The sequence below is a fragment of the Pygocentrus nattereri genome, chromosome 10 (assembly GCF_015220715.1).
Source record: "Pygocentrus nattereri isolate fPygNat1 chromosome 10, fPygNat1.pri, whole genome shotgun sequence".
Lineage (NCBI taxonomy): Eukaryota > Metazoa > Chordata > Actinopteri > Characiformes > Serrasalmidae > Pygocentrus > Pygocentrus nattereri.
Genome location: NC_051220.1, coordinates 12209008 through 12223118, shown reverse-complemented (window position 1 = coordinate 12223118; position 14111 = coordinate 12209008). Strand labels below are relative to the sequence as shown.

Here is a 14111-nt window from a genome sequence, read left to right as displayed (position 1 = left end):
AGGTTTCTCTTGTCGCTCACGCAGCCATCTTGCCGTTTTTCTTTTTTTTCAACACTCAGTTTGGTATGTGCCTCTGAAAAACCTCTGTTTGGAGGGCCATATTGCCCTAACGCTTCACCCTACCCTTCTCAACAAAAATTGGGACACCCTTACCCTAGACATGAACGCACAAAACACAGGGCTAAGGGCTAAGTGGTAGGGGCAAGGGGTGAAATGGGATTGGTCCTAAATCTCACCCACCGCCTTCTGAAAGAGCTCTATACGAAACATAACAGAAGGTGGCAAAGTGTTGAGTCAGTCTGATTAAATAAACGCTGTAACAGTTTGCCAACACGGCAAACGTTAAATGTCTGACCATCATTGGGCTTTGTTTATGTACCATATATATATATATATATACATTCATATCTCTTGGGATGATCGTCATCTCCTCGTCTGAGGCTGATTCAGGTATTTTAGAGAATCGTCTGCTGTGTTTATACACAGACAGGAATGAAGCTCAGATCAAACGATGTGTTGGGGGCTGTTTGTTGGTTGTTTTTATGCTCTTTGTGTATGTGTGTGTGTGTGTGTGTGTATGGATGAACACTCCTGCTGCTGCTGAACTTTAATTAGCCTCTTGGAGCAGGAGGAAACCCTGAACATCGATCCATCTCAGCACCATCCACACACAAACACACATACTTGTTTTTGCTGTGAAGTGGGGACTCACCCAGCACTCTCCTTCATTTGTTTAATTTCCAGTCAAAACAGACATGAAACACAAGTTGCTCACTTTTCAGGAGATGTTTCTGGGGACATTAGATATCAAATAATCCACTCAAATAAGGAAGGAGAAAGTCAGCTTGTACTGTGACTCCTTGTGTGAGAAGCAGGAAGCGCTTAACCAACTTCTAAGACTGAACTTTGAGAGTGAGGTAGACAGAGAGAGGTGCACAGTGAGATGAGAGAGATAGAGAAAGAGAGAATGAGGGGGGAGAGATACCTTTTTTGTCTATTTTTTTCCTGATGAGTTGTGGTTGTTGTGATTGTTGAGGTTTGTTTTGTTAGAGGTTCTCCTGGAGAACTTTTATTTATCTGAGCCGAACCAGTCTGTGTAGAACAGTATAAGAACACTGTAGAACCAACAAAGAATATATCAAAATCTATTGGAATTTTCATCTCAGAAGCAACCATCATCAAAGCAAAGACAGAGCAAAGACATCAAAACAGCCAATCATCATGCTCCACTAAACCTCCTAATTTGTGTCCTATGGCAATAAACAAGGTGAAACTGCTGCGCTGGATACCAGTGTAAAAGGCGACTCATCACTTTGTACAGGCTACGTTTTATGAATTATGCTGATGCCATATATTTTAATGAAAGCTAATTTCTTATCTTTATATGATTTTTGTTATTTGTTACATGTGAAGTACATTTTCCTGAGTCTGACATAATTTTAAAGTAATTAAAATCAGAAGCACGCCTCACTCTGGCCGGACTCACGTGATGCTTGTTGTGGTAACGTCTACACTAAGTGGTACTCTATGCATGTGCATAATTTTAGATCTGATTACTTGTAGTGCCATGTAAACAGACATTGTCATCAGATTGTTGAGTAGAGTGAGATATAAACACCTCAGTCTTACCTTATAATTGGAGTGAATTTAACAGATTAGTGAAAATCTATGCATGTAAACACAGCCATTGTTGGCCGGAAGTAAATGATCCACAGTCTGGGAATGGTTGGGAATGTCAGATCTAGTGAATAAGCATCAGTTGAGGGGAGAGACAGAGAGAGAGAGAGAGAGAGAGAGAGAGAGAGAGATGTAGAGAGAGAGATGAGGGGGAGTTTGGTAATTAATGAGTGAGCGAGAGGAGGAGTGCATGTGCCGCTAGAGACCCATCTGGCTCTCTCTCTCTCTCCGTCGCACCCGCGCCATAAAATATAGATGTGGGCGGCGCTGCTTTACCGCTGCAGCTGGGAGACAGCCGGCACATCGCTCTAAACGACACTCGCAGCCTGTTCTCTCCTCCCTGCACACTTCTGAGGACATGTAGCCGCCGGCAACATCGCAGGGAGGGAGAGCGAGGAGTGTAGAAATGGAAGGATGGACTTTGAGCCGATGACCTGCTGGTAGCTTCTATACTGTTGAAAGTTGCTTTAAAACAGCAGGGAACCGTCAGGGCCCTATGGGGAAATTCCACCCATTTTCCAAAATGTCTGCATAATGAACCGGTTAAGATGTAAACAGTCGTTCAGAGTGGTTTGGTGTGAAACACTCCATTCTAGAGAAACTTACTGAGTCAGAATTGTTCACAGCAGTGGTGTGAACCAGAACATTGGAACCAGACATAGGAACCAGACATTGACCTCTAAAAGCGCCCTCACAGAAAGTTATTACATGAAATGGTTATGAATTCACTGCTGACATCTAAAACACTGTTTTATGATAGTTTTGAGAATTTGAAATCCATTCATGATGGAGCATATGTGGTTTTAAATGGGTGCTCCCCCATACATCCTAGTGGCCACCCCAAAATTTATGCCACGTCATTGGGTTCTGCTCACTGTGGTGTGGGTGTTTGTGGCTTTATGAGACGAGTTGTTTGGCTACTGGCAACCTTTCTCTGATTACCCTCCGTCTGCCACCAACCCCTCTCGCACATTCACATTGCCACCCTGATACCCCCTTCCACACCTTTGCCACAATTTTCTAGATCCACCACTATGGCTGAGGAATACATGCAGGGTGCTGTGAGGCAAAATAGTCCCCATAGAAACATGATTTTCAGATTGTGTCAGTAACTGGTTCAGTGCGTTTACACTTATTGATCTGATAACTGCAGAAAATCAAATTGTGTCAGTAACTGGTTCAGTGCGTTTATGCTTAATGATCTGACAACTGCAAAAAGATCAGACTGTGTCAGTAACTGGTTCAGTGTGTTTACATGCACTTAATAATCAGATAACTACAGAAGTGCAATTATGATCAGATTACACACTCTGTGTAATTAGACTTTATTTCCAAGTAACACTGGTCCATTTCTTTTATTCCATCCATCATGAAATTTACACAAAATGAAAAGAGCAAGATGTTCTTTCAAAATACGTCAAAAACTGAGAAATGAGTAAAGAGTCCTGCATAGAGCTGTTTTCCATTCCTAACAACTAATCGGAACCTGCTTAGACTATGACTTGTATACACACTCAGTGATGTATCTCAAACCTCCAGAAAGACTAGAGTGATGTTTTTTTACTTATGAAATCACAAATCAGAGTGTGATTGGTTTATTCTGTCATGTCCTAATGATTTTGATAGTTAATCTAATGCGTACAGCTCCTTAGGTCCAAACCAATGGTTAACCACAGAGGTAAGAATCCTGATTGGACAGATTTCTGTGGGCGTTCACTACATGTGAGCATCACTACATACTTACAGATTTTATATATGTGCGCGTGTTTAGGAGCCTCTGGCTGTTTTATCTGATTTTAGGTGAATCAGTATCTGTGTTCCCAGTGGATACAGGCATCTGTTACTGATCTCCCTCACACACACACACACACACACACACACTTAGACACACAGTGTTTTCATAACATCAGCACAAAACTGCAGAACAGAACATAAAACTGAACATAACAAGACAGTTCATTATATAATGAGATATGAAATATACAGAGGGGGGGGGGGGGGGTGAGAGAGGGAGAGCGAAAGAGAGAGGGAGGGGAGAGAGTCAGGGAGAGGTGTATACAGTGATATGTTTAACAGGAAGGAAAGCTTTTCATTCTGCCTGACACCATCAGACGCCTCATCAGTCTGACTGAGGCAAACTGAACGTGGGTGTCCCTCATTAGAGACTCCAGCTCTCTCTCTCTCTTTCTCTGTCTCTCTCTCTCTGATACCTCTCTCTCTCTCTCTCTCTCTCTCTCTCTCTCTCTCTCTCTCTCTCTCTCTCTCTCTCTCTCTCTCTCTCTCTCTCTCTCTCTGTCTCTCTCTCATCCTCTACTCTGCCTCATTTTCTCTCTCCTCTTTAAGCTGCTGTTATTGGCTCAGTGCAGCTCTGTCGGCGGTATTATTTTATATTGGAAGTGATTCTGTTGGTGTGTGTTGTGTGGGTCTGTGTGAGTGTGTGTGTGTGTGTGTGTGTGTGTGTGTGTGTGTGTGTGTGTGTGTGTGTGTGTGAGAGATTGTGTGTGTGTTAGTGTATTTGTGGGGGACAGGGTGTGGGTGTGTGTGTGTGTGTGTGGTTTATAATATTTAGTCTGAGACTGTGCAGTTTGGGAGTGCCATAAAACTCTTGCTTTTCCTGCCTGTCTGCAGATCATAGACTCACTTCGTTACAGACTGTAACAGTGCTGTTTCTGTGCTGTTTCTCATTGTATTGCCCACCCAGCAGTTCTCACCCAACATTAACACCAACACTAACACCACAGGCACATCTAACACCACAGGTAACATCAGCACCCAACACACATCTAACACCAACACACAAGACACATCCAATACCAACACTAATACCAACACACAACACACATCCAACACCAGCACTGACACGGATAACCCAACACACTTCTAACACCAATACTAACACCAATACCCAACACACATCCAATGCCAACGCTGTCACAAGCAAACCAACACACATTCAACACCAATGCTAACACCAACACACGTTCAACACCAAAACTAACAGCCAATGCACATCCAACACAACACCCAACACCAGCACCTAACACTCACACCAGATACTAACACTAACTCTATCAACACTAACACCCAATATCAACACTAACCCCGTTAACACACAACACAAAACTTTTAACACCTACGCTAACACTCACTCAACATTAATATGCCCAATGTTAAACACACTCCTAACAGTAACATTCACCCAATACTAATACACACCTGACAGGAGCTCTCACCCAACACTAATACACCCAGCATTAATACTCCCAACATTAAACACACACCAAACAGTAATATTTACCCAATACTAATGAACACTTAACAGGAACACAAAACAATAATGCAACAAATACTAATGCCCCCAACATTCAACACAGACCCAACAGTAACAATCATCCAACATTTATAAACCTAACATCAAGAGTAACACTAACATTTATCCAACACTAATACCCCCAACCTTACGTAAATACACACAAAACAGTAACACTAACACTTACCCAACATTAATACTCCCAATGTTAAACACACACCCAACTGTAACATTCACCCAATACTAATACAAACCTCACAGGAACGCTCTCACCCAACACTAATGCACCCAACATTAATACCCCCAACATTAAACACACACCCAACAATAGCACTAACACTTACCCAACATTAACACTCCCAACATTAAACACACACCCAACAGTAGCGCTAACACTTACCGAACACTAATACACACCAAACATTAAACACACACCCAACAGTAGCGCTAACACTTACCGAACACTAATACACACCAAACATTAAACACACACCCAACAGTAGCGCTAACACTTACCCAACATTAACACTCCCAACGTTAAACACACACCCAGCAGTAATATTCATCCAATACTATTACACACCTAACAAGAATGCGCTCACAAAGCAATAATGCACCAAATACTAATGCCCCCAACATTAAACACACACCCAACAGTAGCGCTAACACTTACCAAACACTAATACACACCAAACATTAAAAACACACCCAATAGTAGCACTAACACTTACCCAACACTAATACACACCAAACATTTAACACACACCCAACAGTAGCACTAACACTTACCCAACACTAATTAACACCAAACATTAAATACACACCCAATAGTAGCACTAACACTTACCCAACACTAATACACACCAAATATTTAACACACACCCAACAGTAGCACTAACACTTACCCAACACTAATGCACACCAAACATTAAACACACACCCAACAGTAGCACTAACACACACCAAACATTAAACATACACCCAGCAGTAGCACTAAAACTTACCCAACACTAATACATACCAAACATTTAACACACACCCAACAGTAGCACTAACGCACACCAAACATTGAACACACACCCAAAAGTAGCACTAACAAACATTAAACATACACCCAACAGTAACACTAACACTTACCCAACACTAACACACACCAAACATTTAAGACACACCCAACAGTAGCACTAACACACACCAAACATTAAACATACACCCAGCAGTAGCACTAACACTTACCCAGTGCTAATAGACACCAAACATTAAACACACACCCAAAAGTAGCACTAACACTTACCCAACACTAACACACACCAAACATTTAAGACACACCCAACAGTAGCACTAACACTTACCCAACACTAATACACACCAAACATTAAACACACACCCAACAGTAGCACTAACATTTACCCAACACTAATACACACCAAACATTAAACACACACCCAACAGTAGCACTAACACTTACCCAACACTAATACACACCAAACATTAAACACACACCCAACAGCAGCACTAACACTTATCCAACACTAACACACACCAAACATTTAAGACACACCCAACAGTAGCACTAACACTTACCCAACACTAATACACACCAAACATTAAACACACACCCAACAATAGCACTAACACTTACCCAACACTAACACACACCAAACATTTAAGATACACCCAACAGTAGCACTAACACTTACCCAACACTAATACACACCAAACATTAAACACACACCCAACAGTAGCACTAACACTTACCCAACACTAATACACACCAAACATTAAACACACACCCAACAGTAGCACTAACACTTACCCAACACTAATACACACCAAACATTAAACACACACCCAACAGCAGCACTAACACTTATCCAACACTAATAAGGTACCAAACATTAAACACACACCCAACAGTAGCACTAACACTTACCCAACACTAATACACACCAAACATTAAACACACCTCCAGCAGTAGCACTAACACTTACCCAACACTAATACACACCAAACATTTAACACACACCCAACAGTAGCACTAACGCACACCAAACATTAAACACACACCCAACAGTAGCACTAACACTTACCCAACACTAATACACACCAAACATTAAACACACACCCAACAGTAGCACTAACACTTACCCAACACTAATACACACCAAACATTAAACACACACCCAACAGTAGCACTAACACTTACCCAGTGCTAATAGACACCAAACATTAAACACACACCCAACAGTAACGCTAACACTTACCCAACACTAATACATACCAAACATTTAACACACACCCAACAGTAGCACTAACACTTGCCCAACACTAATGCACACCAAACATTAAACACATACCCAGCAGTAGCACTAACACTTATCCAACACTAATAAGGTACCAAACATTAAACACACACCCAACAGCAGCACTAACACTTATCCAACACTAATAAGGTACCAAACATTAAACACACACCCAACTGTAGCACTAACACTTACCCAACACTAACACACACCAAACATTTAACACACACCCAACAGTAGCACTAACACTTACCCAACACTAATACACACCAAACATTAAACACACACCCAACAGTAGCACTAACACTTACCCAACACTAATACATACTAAACATTAAACACACACCCAACAGTAGCACTACACTTACCCAACACTAATACACACCAAACATTTAACACACACCCAGCAGTAGCACTAACACTTACCCAACACTAATACATACCAAACATTTAACACACACCCAACATTAGCACTAACATTTACCCAACACTAATACTCACCAAACATTAAACATACGCCCAACAGTAGCACTAACACTTACCCAACACTAATGCACACCAAACATTAAACACACACCCAACAGTAACGCTAACACTTACCCAACACTAATACATACCAAACATTTAACACACCCAACAGTAGCACTAACACTTACCCAACACTAATACACACCAAACATTAAACACACACCCAACAGTAGCACTAACACTTACCCAACGCTAATACACATCAAACATTAAACACACACCCAACAGCAGCACTAACACTTATCCAACACTAATAAGGTACCAAACATTAAACACACACCCAACATCAGCACTAACACTTATCCAACACTAATAAGGTACTAAACATTAAACATACCCAACAGCAGCACTAACACTTATCCAACACTAATAAGGTACCAAACATTAAACACACACCCAACAGCAGCACTAACACTTATCCAACACTAATAAGGTACTAAACATTAAACACACACCCAACATCAGCACTAACACTTATCCAACACTAATAAGGTACTAAACATTAAACATACCCAACAGCAGCACTAACACTTATCCAACACTAATAAGGTACCAAACATTAAACACACACCCAACAGCAGCACTAACACTTATCCAAGACTAATAAGGTACCAAACATTAAACACACACCCAACAGTAGCACTAACACTTACCCAACACTAATGCACACCAAACATTAAACACACACCCAGCAGTAGCCCTAACACTTACCCAGTGCTAATAGACACCAAACATTAAACACACACCCAGCAGTAGCACTAACACTTACCCAACACTAATACATACCAAACATTTAACACACACCCAACAGTAGCACTAACACTTACCCAACACTAATACACACCAAATATTAAACACACACCCAACAGTAGCACTAACACTTACCCAACACTAATAGACACCAAACATTAAACACAGACCCAACAGTAACGCTAACACTTACCCAAAGCTAAAACACACCAAACATTAAACACATACCCAGCAGTAGCACTAACACTTACCCAACACTAATACACACCAAACATTAAACACACACCCAACAGTAGCACTAACACTTATCCAACGCTAATAGACACCAAATATTAAACACACACCCAACAATACCACTAACACTTGTCCAACACCAAAACACACCCAACAGTAACACTAACACTTACCGAACACTAATACACACCCAACAGTAACACTAAGGCCCAATCTAAGTTCTTATTTTTACCCATACCCGTTGTTTTGAGTATAACCCTCCCCCTTGAAACTGAGTTACAAGGGGTAGTGGTTGAAATCTTCCCCCTATCAAATATGATGACCCTTCAAGAACCGGAAACCTTATCAGTTGTCGTCAGTGACTTTTATGTAAACAGATGAGACAGGGTTTTCCGGCCATTTCCAATACGCCGTCTCCAGCTGTGGTGATCTCACTTGTGTGTCACATGACAGGACAGGTGAATCATATTTAAAATAGCCTGGAAAATAATGAGGATGTGTTTTCCTGCTTTGTCTCCAGACTATAGCAATAATGGTATTTCACACTGACATTTGCCATTCATCCGAAGGAGACTGAAAAGCAGGGGCTCTTGCGATTTATTCACAACTTCAATTTTACGCTTCAATCAATCAAAGGAATAAAACCTCAGAATAAAAAAGAGCACAAACAAAAAAACTACATCATTTCATTAACAGCTATTAACGCTGCTCTGTAGGCAACCCTGCCAGCCTGCAGAGACAGCAGAGGAGGAGAAAGTTCAGCTCCTCACTGCTTAAATACATTTAGGGCATCACATGCCTTCAAACAGGGGGCTGACAGTCATTTATTATCACCACCAAAAAGAATTCTAGAACGCTAAGTGTTAGCGTTACTGTTGGGTGTGTGTTTAGTGTTTGGTGTGTATAAGGCTACGTTTACACAGCAGGTAAAAGTGGCCCAAATCCAATTTTCTCCCCAAATCCGATTTTTTTGTTTGACTGTTCACACTATCTTTTAAATGTGATCTGTATGCGACATCAGTCTGAACAGATCACGCTCCCAAACCGATCCGCATGTGCAAAAGAATGCTTCGCGTGTCGTGCTCGAGGTGACAGCCAGAGAACGCCAGTCGCTCCCGGAGCTTTCAGTTTCATCTGCGTCAGCATCACTGGAGCGATTAAAGTTCTAATGACTAACAGCAACACAATGTGTTCGAGTTCGCCATAAAAAAGGAGTGGTATTCGGACACGGGCACTTCTTTGGTTCGTGTCCTCTTTAAACTGTTCTCTGGCGCTCGGCCGTTTCTTTCGAAACCTTTTTAAACTCGGAGCGGCTGTGATGAGTTTCTTCTATTTTTATGGTACAGAAACATCAGCCTAAATGTTTCTGAGTCTCAGCAGCGCAAGATTATGACGAATGTCGAGTTGTACTGACATAAAAGTCGCATGAATTCCCATCTTCGGACTGAGTCGCATTGCCGCAGGTCGGATACGGATCAGATTTCAGTACCACATATGAAAGCATCTCAAATCGGATTTGAAAATATCAGATTCAATGCGTTTTCTGCTGTTCACATAGCCACACAAATGACACCTCTGTGTCACATTTGAGGAAAAAGATCAGATTTCAGCCACTTTTACCTGCTGTGTAAACATAGCCTTAGTGTTGGGTAAGTGTTAGCATTACTGTTGGGTGTGTATTAGTGTTGGGTAAGTTTTAGTGTTACTGTTGGGTGTGTGTTCAATGTTTGGTGTGTATTAGTGTTGGTTAAGTGTTGGGCCCAATCCCACTTCACCCCTTGCCCCTAACACTTAGCCCTACTCCTAGTCCCAATTGTTGTAGAGATGAAGGGGTAGGCTGAAGTGTTAGGGCTATTTGGCCTCTTAAACGGAAATTTTTCAGAGGCGCACTACAAATGGAGTGTTATGAGAAAAGTCACAGAATGCTATGCGAATCATCGGTAAGATGGTTGCACAAGCGACCAAAGAGACACATAAATGTAAGTATTTCTGTTAAAAAGCCACTGTATTGTAAGAACCATTGTAATAGCATTTTATGGTAATTTCCTTCATAACAAGCATAAAAATTGCTAGTAATACTCTGATGTCTCTGTCGCTACCTGGCGAAATTTCCAGTTCCACCTTAAATGGTGCAGCAGGTTGCTTTCCGATGATTCACATAGCATTCTGGGAATTTTCTCATAACACTCCGTTTGTAGTGCCTCTGAAAAATCTCTGTTTGAAGGGCCATGTAGCCCTAACACTTCACCCGACCCATCCATCTTAACAATTGGGACAACCCTACCCCTAGGGGGAATGGCTAAGTGTTAGGGGCAAGGGGTGAAATGAGATTGGGCCTAACACTTACCCAACACTAATACACACCCAACAGTAACGCTAACACTTACCCAACACTAATACACACCCAACAGTAAAGCTAACACTTACCCAACACTAATACACACCCAAAAATAATGCCAACACTTACCCAACACTAATACACACCAAACATTAAACACACACCCTACAGTAACGCTAACACTTACCCAACACTAATACACACCAACAGTAACGCTAAAACTTACCCAACACTAATACACACCCAACAGTAAAGCTAACACTTACCCAACACTAATACACACCCAACAATAATGCCAACACTTACCCAACACTAATACACACCCAACAGTAACACTAACACTTACCCAACACTAATGCACACTCAACAGTAACACTAATTCACCTTACACAGTGTAACACAAATTCATCCATCAGTGTTATTTTTTTGTGCATTTACATCACATTATTTGAAGCCAGGCAAAAGTCATCTGTACAGGTTAGTAAACTGACAGGACTAAAGTGTGTTTATTACAGACAAACACACAGAGCTCTTCCTCACTGAACACAGAGAACAGCATGACCTGACACTAATGACAGCATTAACATGTCTCCTCTTTACTTAAACATATGCTCACATACACACACACCTGTTCACACAGCGTAGAGGTGATTTTCACCAATCTGCTGAGTGTGAATATTAATGCATGCCTTTAACACAGTGTGAGGACGCCCTGCACACGCGAGTGTGTGGAAGCAGAGGCGGTTTGGCTGTCACAGCTGTTCAACTGTTGATCATTTAGTTTTGCTGGGTTTCTCACATCTGTACGCAGAGCGTAGTGTAGAGCAGTGTGTGTGTGTGTGTGTGTCAGTGTGAGAGAGATCTGTTTAACTCTTTCTGTAGAGTCAGTTGTGCATCTGTGTGTGCATGTGATGTCAACAGTGCGGGTGTTAGAGACTGTATGAAGTGTTAATGAGGTGTTAATGAAGACTGTGTGTGAGACAGTGGCTGCTGATCTGCCAGATTCTGATCTGTCTTCGTTGTTTAATGCGGGCTTTTTTCATGTACAGCGCTGTGCAAAAGTCTTAGGCTATGTTTACACAGCAGGTAAAAGTGGCCCAAATCCAATCTTTTTTCTCAAATGTGACACAGATGTGTCATCTCTGTGGCAGTGTAAACAGCAAAAAACGCAATGAATCTGATATTTTCAATTCCGATTTGAGACGCTTTCATATGTGGAACTGAACTCTAATCTGTATCCGATCTGCAGCAATGCGACTCAGTCTGAACAGCCAACTCGGAATTCATACGACTTTTATGTTAGTACAACTCGACTTTTATGTTAGTCATTATTTTGTGCTGCTGAGACTCAAATATTCAGACTGATGTTACCAAAAAAATTAGAAGAGACTCATCGCAGCTGCCTTTAAACAATCCAAGGACCCGAACCAAAAAAGTGGACCTGGCTGAATAATGCACCCTTATTATGGCAAACTCGAACACATTGGGGGTTATGAGTGCAACTGTCAACCACTGGAACTTCATAATCACTCCTGCAATGTTGGCAAAGAAGAAACCGGGAGCGACTAGTGTTCACTAGTCGTCATGGCTGTTTACCTCTGGACGAGCCTCGTGAAGTATTGTTCTTTTGCGCATGTGGGTCAGTTTGGAAGCTGAACTGTCCAGACTGATGTCGCATACTGATCACATTTAAAATATAGTGTGAACAGACAAACCAAAAAATGGATTTTTCGAGAAAATCAGACTTGGGCCACTTTTACCGGCTGTGTAAACATAGCCTTAGGCCTCCCCTTCCTTTATTGAATTTCAAGTCCAAACAAGTATTAGTCTTGTTTATCCTTCAAAGCTAAAAAAGAAACATGTTTCTGCTTTTTTTTCTAGGTAAGTGATTACAGAGAAGTCACTTAAGTTGGGCCTAAGCTAAGCCTAATTTGACCCTTGAGACAAATTTTCACAGTCTGAAGCAATTCTTCAGGTCAGGAGCTCGATCGGAACTGAGATGAACTGATAGTGTGAGAGGAGAATGAAGTGAATCTTTGGCTCTCTGACTGAACTCTGGAGTGATCAGAGACCCTATGATGTTATCAAACATGTTTAATATTTACGACTCAAAATGGTCACGAGTCCTGCAGTGTGAAGCCAGACAGACACTGTGTGATTTTAGAAATTTCGCTCTTTGGTGATTCACATTGTCTGTTTGAATTGCCCATCGTATTTGGACAAAGATACGATCTATACACTCAGACTGTGAGAAAACAGTCAACTGACATGACGCAACATGGGTGCTCACACTTCACATGAAACGCAGCCCCTACAGACAGCTCTGTCTGCAATAAAGCTTGTGCACTGAAGCTGAGGACCAAAAAAAAATCACCATATTTACTTATACCTCGCAATACAACTCTGATGTATAATGATGCTGGTGCCGCAAATGTGGACTGTTTTGCCTCCATACAGGAGTGGTGGCTGTGATTGTGTGTGGTTTTGGGTGTGAATTGGTTCGTTAGGCTGCTCAGACTGTGAGACATGCGACCAAAATTTCTAAAATGTCAGAAACCCACCTGATCGTTCGACTGCTCAATTGGCGCTCATTTGGGCAGCTAATCGGGTACCATGTTTCCCCTCAGACTGCACAGCAAATGATAGCTGATTAAGCTGAAATTTGGCCTGATCATGAAAATTCAGTCAGCTCCAACCAAACTGGCCTAAAATTATAGAGTGTATGCCTTAATCACGTAACAAGTGATTCAAACAGCCAATCAGAGAGTCAAAAGAGCAGAGGAACAGATGAACAGACACGCATGAACAGCGGAGCGGAGACAGAGGAGCTGTGTGTAAAACACAAGCAGATAAGAGCTGATATCATGTTTATAATGTTTATAATGTTAATCCAGGTGTCAAAACACTCTCTTTACAGTTCCAGCTCAGCTGCCAGTTTGTGATGAAATATTTCTCCAGCTCTTCCTGTGAT

At 41.6% G+C, this 14111-nt stretch overlaps 1 protein-coding gene across 1 annotated transcript in view; it reads left to right on the top strand.

Annotated features, from left to right (window-relative positions):
• pacrg (PARK2 co-regulated) overlaps positions 1-14111 on the top strand; it is a 136791-nt gene that overhangs the window by 113166 nt on the left and 9514 nt on the right. The window lies entirely within an intron of this gene.